We start from the raw sequence: 8912 nt of genomic DNA, 5'->3' as shown, positions 1-8912 counted from the left end.
CAGACAGATAGACTGATAGATAGATAGATAAACAAATGGACGGATAGACAGAGCCATAGACAGACAGAGAGATACATGGACAGATGGATGGAGAGACAGACAGACATGGAAACATACATGGTTGGATGGATGGATAGATAGGTAGACAGACAGCTGGATGGATAGATAGACAGACCAATGGACAGATAGACAGACAGAGCCATAGACAAAGAGATAGATGGACAGATGGATGGGTAGACAGACAGACAGACTGATGGATATATAGACAGATGGGTAGACAGACACCAGACAGACGGATGGATACAGAGACAGGTGGACAGATGGACGGACAGAAGGACGGATAGACAGGTAGACAGTAGATAGATAGAAGGACAGATGGACAGATAGGTAGACAGACAGACAGATAAACCAATGGACAGATAGACAGAGCCATAGAGAGACAGACAGACAGACAGAGAGATACATGGACTGATGGATGGATAAACAGACAGATAGACTTATGGACGGATAGACAGAGCCATAGACAGACAGACACCAGAGACATGGACAGATAGATAGAAAGAGACAGACAGACACACCGACCAATGGAAGGATGGACAGACAGAGCCATAGAGAGACAGATAGACAGAGAGATACATGGACAGATGGATGGATAGACAGACAGACAGATAGAAACATACATGGTTGGATGGATGGATAGGTAGACAGACAGACAGACAGACAGACAGACAGACAGACAGACAGACAGACAGATAGATAGATAGATAGATAGATAGATAGATAGATAGATAGATAGATAGATAGATAGATAGATAGATAGATAGATAGACAGACAGACAGACAGACCAATGGACGGATAGACAGAGCCATAGAAACAGACAGAATGGACAGAGAGATGAACAGATGGATAGATGGACCAATGGACAGATAGACAGACAGAGGCATACACAGTCAGAGAGACAGATGGACAGATGGATGGAAAGACAGACGGGTGGATGGATGGATGGATTGAAAGAGATAACATGGACAGGTGGGTGGGTAGACAGACGGACGGACTGATGGATGTATAGACAGATAGGTAGACAGACACCAGACAGACAGGCAGACAGATAGAGAGACAGGTGGACAGACAGATGGACAGATAGCTAGATGGATGGACCAGTGGACAAATAGACAGAATCATAGATAGACAGACAGAGCAATGGACAGATAGACAAACAGAGCCATAGACAGAGAGAGAGAGAGAGAGAGAGAGAGAGAGAGAGAGAGAGAGAGAGAGAGAGAGAGAGAGAGAGGGAGAGAAGGAAGGATACACAGGTAGGTAGACAGACAGTAGATAGATGGATGGACAGATGAATGGACAGACAGATACATCGGTGGACGGAGCGACACAGACACATGGACAGATAGATGGATGGACTGATGGATGGATAGACAGATGGACAGACAGAGAGACAGAGGGACAGACAGATGGACAGAGGGACAGAGAGACAGAGGGACAGACAGATGAACAGAGAAACGGACGGACAGACAGATGGACAGACGGACAGACAAGTAGACAGACGAACAGACAGACTGACAGAGACAGACAGACAGAAGGACAGACAGACAGACATAGACAGACTGACAGACAGATGGATAGACAGACGGACAGAGAGATGGACAGCCGGATGGACAGACAGACAGAGGGACAGAGCACTGTCTACGAACAGCACAGGGGCCCTTATCCAACGCCCTGTCCCTCTGTTCCTCCCTCCGTCCGTCTGTCCATCCCCAGGCGTGGAGCTGACCCCAGCGGCGCCCGACATGCATGGGATAGACACGAGTGGATCTGACGCTGGCATGATGGACACGCGTGGAAATGTCACGCGTGGATCTGAAACTCACACGATGGTCATGTGTGGAAAGGACAGGCGTGGACCTCACAGAAGCAAACTGTACACGCATAGGCCTGCCACTGACTTGATGATCATGTGTGAAAATGTCACACGTGACATGGACACGATCAGATCCCTTCCACACTCACTGGACATGCGTGAAACGCACATAACTGCATCTGACATGAGTGGAAATGTCACACGTGTAAATGTCACACGTGTAAATGTGTCATGCGTGAAAGGGACACGATCATGTCTGTTATTCATAGGCCTAACACCAGTGGAAATGTCACGCGTGGATCTGACTCTCAGATGATGGTCACACGTGGAAATGTCACGCGTGAAAGGGACACGATCAGACCCCTTCTGCGTGGACCTGACACTCTTAGAATGCACATACGTGGATCAGACACGCGTGAAAATGTCACGCTTGGATATGACAGGCGTGGAATGGACACGATCAGGTCCATTATTCATAGACCTGACACGCGTGAAAATGTCACGCATGAAAATGTCACGCATGGAATGGACGCGATCAGGTCCCTTCTGCATGGCCCTGATACTCTTGGACCACACATGCATGGATCTGACACGCGTGTAAATGTCACGCATGAATCTGACACTCACACAATGGTCATACGTGGAAATATCACTCGTGAAAGGGACACGATCACATCCCTTCCACACTCACCTGATACACATGAAGCGCGCATGCATGGCGCTGACACACGTGGAAATGTCATGCACGCCTCCCCCGCTCCCCCTATGCTGCGTGAGGCGCCCACGGAGTTTGTGTCGGCCCACGCGGGCCTCACCCTGCACCTGCCCTGCACAGCCCAGGCCTGGCCCCCTGCGGCCCTACACTGGCGTCTGCCTGACGGGACCCACGCGAGACCCGTGCATGCGCACACGCACCCTCGACTCAGCGACATCTACGTCCTCCCCAATGGCACGCTGGTGCTGCGCCGCCTGCAGGCCCCGCGCCATGCAGGTGAGTACGAGTGCGTGGCCGCTAACACGCTGAGTAGTGCGAAACGCACTGTGCACATCGAAGTCACGCCTGCGCACGCGCGTCTCCCCCCAGCGTCCGACCCCGAGGCCCGCTCGCCATGCGCGTGCCCCATGGCGCTGACCTCACGCTGCACTGCCACGCGTGCAGGGACCCCACCCCACGCGTGTTCTGGAGGCTGCCAGATGGGCGCCTGGTGGATGCTGGGAGCAGGTGAGTGTGGGAAGTGGGGGGCATCCATCTGTCCACCCGTGCATCTACCCATCCACACATCCATCCATCCACTCATCCATCCACCCATCCATCCACCCATCGATCCATCCATCCACCCACCCATCCATCCATCCACCCATCCAGCCATTCATCCATCTACCCATCCATCCACCCACCCATCCACCCTTCCATCCATCCATCCACCCACCCATCCATCCATCCACCCATCCCTCCATCCATCCATCCATCCACCCATCCACTCATCCATCCATCCACCCATCCATCCATCCATCCCTCCATCCACCCATCCATCCACTCATCCATCCACCCACCCATCCATCCACTCATCCATCTACCCATCCATCCACCCATCCATCTACCCATCCATCCACCCATCCATCCATCCACCCATCCATCCACTCATCCATCCACCCATCCATCCACTCATCCATCCACCCATCCATCTATCCACCCATAGTTGGGATAAAGATGATACCCCTTGATAGATAGTTAATTGATAGAGGATGGATTAGACAGATGACATAGACACAGTAGTCCATAGATAACAAATCCATTATTGATTAAATATTGATAGAGATGAGGTGGGGATGGTAGATCTATTAGCAGTGAATAGGTAATTGATAGGTCCTGGCTTGCCAGATCGCAAGGTAGAACCCTAGTGATTGATCATTGATAGATGATCGATCAGGGATCGATACAAGATGAGTATTGGATGCATATGTCACATGTGCGAATAACTAACATTGGCTTCAAATTTGTCTTCCCTTCCTTATGGTCTTACCTCCTATTACTTTCTTCCCTCCTTCCTTCCCTCCTTCCCTCCTTCCCTCCTTCCCTCCCTCCTTTCTTCCTTCCCTTCTTCCCTCCTTCCCTTCTTCCTTCCTTCCTCCGATCCTTCCTTCCTTCCTTCCCTCCAATCATTCCTTTCTTCCCCTCCAATCCTTCCTTCCTTCCCTCCAATCCTTCCTTCCTTCCATCCTTCCTTCCCTACATTCCCTCCTTCCTTCCAACCTCCCTTCCCTACATTCCCTCCTTCCTTCCCTCCAATCCTTCCTTCCTTCCCTCCAATCCTTCCTTCCCTCCCTCCAATCCTTCCCTCCAATCCTTCCTTCCTTCCCTCCAATCCTTCCTTCCTTCCCTCCAATCCTTCCTTCCTTCCCTCCAATCCTTCCTTCCTTCATTCCCTCCAATCCTTCCTTCCTTCCCTCCAATCCTTCCATCTTTCCTTCCGTCCAATCCTTCCTTCCTTCCCTCCAATCCTTCCTTCCTTCCCTCCGATCCTTCCATCCTTCCTACCCTCCAATCCTTCCTTCCAATCCTTCCCTCAAATCCTTCCTTCCCTCCTTCCTTCCCTACATTCTCTCCTTCCTTCCTTCCATTCCTTCCTTCACCCTTCCCTCCTTCCTTCCTTCCTTCCTTCCTTCCTTCCTTCCTTCCTTCCTTCCTGCCCTCCCTCCCTCTCCGCTCCCCAGCTCTGACATCCGGGTCCGCGCCTTTCCCAACGGCACGCTCTCTGTGCATCCGGTGATGTCACCCGACGCGGGGGAGTATGTGTGCGTGGTGCGCAACGCGGCGGGCGACGCGCATGCACGGCTGCGCGTGGAGTTGGCAGCTGGGCCAGGCGCCTCCTATCTGCAACCCCGGCTTCCCGTGACACCCGTGACACCCGTGACCCAGGACGCCGACCCCAGGGAGGACTGCACTCCCCACCACCGTCTCCACGTCCCATCCGGTGTCCTGGGAGACCCGGATGTTCGGGTCGCGAGGCATGATGGGAGTGTGGGGATCTGGGACCTGGGGCCTAGGTTAGACCTCGGATGTGTGACCACGGGTGGGGGGGCGGGGCCTGGGGCGGGTTCTTCCTCTTCCTCTCAGTCACTTCCTTCTTCCTCTTCCTCTTCATTTCCTGTTTCCTCTTCCTTTCCTTCTTCCTCTTCCTCTCAATCACTTCCTTCTTCTTCCTCTTCCTCTCAACATCATTCAACTTCTTCTTCCTCTTCTATTCCCTCTTCCTCTTCCTTTCCTGTTTCCTCTTCCTTTCCTTCTTCCTCTCCATCTCTTCCTTCTTCTTCCTCTCACCATCCTTCATCTTCTTCCTCTTCCTCTGCTTCTTTTCCTTCTTCCTCTTCCTCTCATCCCTTCCTGTTCTCTTCCTCTCAATCTCTTCCTTCTTCCTTTCCTTCCTCTTCCTCTTCTCAGTCTCTTCCTTCTTCCTTTCCTTCCTCTTCCAAGTCTCTTCCATCTTCCTCTTCTTCACATTCTTTTCCTGCTTCCTCTTCTTTTCCTTCTTCTTCCTCTTCTCCATCTCTTCCTGCTTCCTCTCATGTTTCCCCTTCTTCCTCTTCCTTTCCTTCTTCCTCTTCCTCTCAGTCTCTTCCTTCTTCCTCTTCATTTCCTGTTTCCTCTTCATTTCCTGTTTCCTCTTCCTCTTCACTTCCTGGTTCCTATTCACTTCCTGGTTCCCCTTCGCTTCCTGCTTCACTTCTGGCTTCCCCTTCACTTCCTGCTTCCTCTTCGTCTCCCACTTCCACTTCTGCCCCGCTACCCCCGAGCTCTCCGTCCCCTACGGCGCCCCCGTGACCCTCACGTGCCCCGTGACCCAGGGGTCGTGCACAGTGACCTGGCTGACGCCGGCCTCGCAGCCCGTGGCCTTCACTTCCGGCCAGGAGGACGCCCACTTCCGGGTGCTACCAGACGGGCGTCTGCACCTGCAGGGGGCACGGCGGGCCGACGCAGGCATGTACACGTGCGTGGCGGGGCGGGGCCGGCGCGCCACCGTGCGCCTACACGTGCAGCTGCGGGCGCCACGCATCCAGGTCACGCCTGATGTCCATGACAACGTGAACGACGACATCCGCATCTCCCCCGTGGTGCATCTGCGCGTGCGCTGCCAGGCGGATGGCTTCCCCGAGCCCCGCCTGCTGTGGGAACTTCCGGGCGGACTGGTACTTCCAGTCCCGTATCGCAGTCGCATGGGGGGAGGGATCAGCGTGGATGCGTGCGGGACGTTGGAAATCCCGGATGTGCGTGCGCTGCGCAGCAGTGGCAGCGACGCCGTGGCATGCGAGGCGCGCAACCCGGCGGGCGAAGCCCCGATATGGGTGTGGCTGCCGCCATGGTGGGCGCGGGCTCTACCTCCAGCGGCTTCGGCTCCGCCCTCTGTGGTATTGACTCCGCCCCCTGGCGCGCCAGCTCCGCCCCATCACATGCCTGCCCTGCCATCGTGGGTGCTGGCTCCACCCCCTGGTGCACTGGCTCCGCCCTCTGAGGCAGCTCCGCCCCCTGGGCCGCCTGCTCTGCCATATTGCGTGCTGACTGCGCCCTCTGAGGCGTTGACTCCGCCCAGTGGCGCACCAGCTCCGCCCCATCACGCGCCTGCCCCGCTATCTTAAGCAAATGTTGTTTAGATGATATTTTAAAACAGTTTCTCAGGTGCTGGGAAGGTGGCTCAGTGGTAGAGTGCTTGCCTTGCATGCATCAGCCCCAGGGTTTGATTCCTCAGCACCACATAAGCAAAACAACATGGAAGTGGTGCAGTGGTTCAAGTGGTAGCGCTAGCCTTGAGCTGAGGGACAGCACCCAGGCCCCAGAGTTCATGCCTCATGACCAACAAAATCAAAATAAAGAACAAAACACAGTCTATCACTGTTTTGGCCTCAACTCTGTAATACCACTGCTTCAGCCTAGGGATAAAATTTTAGGTGTAAGCCAGGCACTGGTGACTCACGCCTGTAATCCTAGCTACTCAGGAGGCTGAGATCTGAGGATCGCGGTTCAAAGCCAGCCCAGGCAGGAGAGACCATAAGACTCCTATCTCCAATAAAACCACCAGAAAACTGGAAGTGGCGCTGTAGCTCAAGTGGTAGAGTGCTTGCCTTGAGTTGAAGAGCTGAGGGACAGCGCCCAGCCCCAAAGTTCAAGCCCCATGACTGACCAAAAAAAAAAAATTTTAGGTGTGGACATTTATCAACACTTCTGACTCAGATTCTATTTGATAATTTTTTAAATAAATACTTTGTTCTTAATTTTCCTCTTTGTAAATTAATATGCACCTATAAAAATTGGTTTGGCCATCCACGTAACCTTCTCAAAGTACCTCCTAATGATGATTTACAAATAGTTTTACTAGGGCTGGGAAGGTGGCTCAGCGGTAGAGCGCTTGCCTTGCATGCATAAGGGCCTGGGTTCAATTCCTCAGCACTCCATAAGCAAAAAGAAAAAAGCCGGAAGTGGCGCTGTGGCTCAAATGGTAAAGCGCTAGCCTTGAGTTGAAGAGCTGAGGGACAGCGCCCAGGCCCCACGACCAAACCCCTCCAAAAAAGTTGTACTATATTTCAACAAGTAAAACAATGCTACAAATAAAGAAAACAATAATTAAATGTTAATAATTAATAAAATAAAAAGCAAATATTATGACTGTTTTCCCTATTTGAAGTGTACTACATATTAGATTTTATTATTTGCTCATAATTCTGTACATTTAACACTGACTGAGGTTGTGATGTTCAACAAGAGTTTTATAGAATATGAGTAGTCTTTAAAGCTACCCACTAAGATTACTATTTATGGCTCTTCTCATTATTTGTTTATGGCTTATATCATCATTTTTCCTCATTAACTTATAAACTGAGGAAGCCCTAAAGTTTTAACAGACCATGTAGTTAACAAAGTGTTAACACTTCATTCTACTTCTTTACACAAAAACTTTGCAACTTCTCATTAATAAAGTTTCTTGAAACTCTGAAATGTACATACTTAGTAGTATATGTCTACTACCATAAATCTTAAATACTTTATGGAAAAGTTTTATATCTGACAAACAGTCCTAATTTTGGCATATGTAAACAAATTCCCAAAATTAAATATATTTAATACATTAAAAATTTTAACAAACCTTAACACTTGGTGCAGTGTTCATTATGACAGGTGCCTTGTATAGAATAATTGAATCCTCCTCCTACACATTTCTTGAACAACAAATATCTGGGATTATTTTGTTTTTGACATGTCAATCTTGACTTTATTCTTAAATTTGTGCTTATGTAAGAAATTTATGGTTCTAAAATTTCATGACAATTCTTTTGAACTTATTTTTTGTTGAATTGTCTAGTTTAATAAAATCCAACTGCACTTTTTTTGGGGGGATCCATTCTTGGGGCCTCAACTCTGGGCTTGGGCGCTGTCCCTCAGCTCTTCAGCTCAAGGCTAATGCTCTACCACTTGAGCCACAGCACCACTTCCAGCTTTTTTCTTTTTGCTTATGTGGTGCTGAGGAATCGAACCCAGGGCCTCATGCATGTAAGGCAAGCGCTCTTCCACTGAGCCACCTTCTCAGCCCCCACAATTGCACTTCTGATATAAAAAATATTCTGTGCTCAATTCAGCCACACATACACTAACATTGGAACGATACAGAGAAGTTTAGCATGGCACCTGTGCAAGGACGATATGCAAATTCGTGGGGCGTTCCATATTTTTACAACAACAGATGCTGGAGGGGATGTGGCCACAAGGGAACCATACAACATTCTTGGTGGGAGTGTAAACTTGTTCAACCACTTTGGAAGACATTATGGAGGTTCCTCAAAAGATTCCACATAAAGCTCCCCTTTGACCCAGCAGTCCCACTTTTGGGGATTTATCTAAATGATAACAAACAAGACCATACTAAAACTACCAGCAAAACTATGTTTATTGCAGCATTTTTTACCATAGCTAAGATATGGAACCAACCAGCTGTCCCCACTACATGAATGGATCAAGAAAATGTGGTGTATATACACAAAGGAATT

General features: G+C 50.2%; 1 non-coding gene across 1 annotated transcript; it reads left to right on the top strand.

The window, feature by feature from the left end:
- The first annotated feature begins 8491 nt into the window (after nt 1-8491).
- LOC138804869 (U6 spliceosomal RNA) lies at nt 8492-8598 on the top strand. The gene has a single exon (XR_011365363.1). It is a non-coding gene; the product is annotated as a U6 spliceosomal RNA (small nuclear RNA).
- Nucleotides 8599-8912: the final 314 nt, after the last annotated feature.

Source organism: Dipodomys merriami, unplaced genomic scaffold (assembly GCF_024711535.1).
Source record: "Dipodomys merriami isolate MVZ:Mamm:240054 unplaced genomic scaffold, mDipMer1.0.p SCAF_377, whole genome shotgun sequence".
NCBI classification, from domain to species: domain Eukaryota; kingdom Metazoa; phylum Chordata; class Mammalia; order Rodentia; family Heteromyidae; genus Dipodomys; species Dipodomys merriami.
This window is presented reverse-complemented; position numbering and strand designations above follow the sequence as displayed.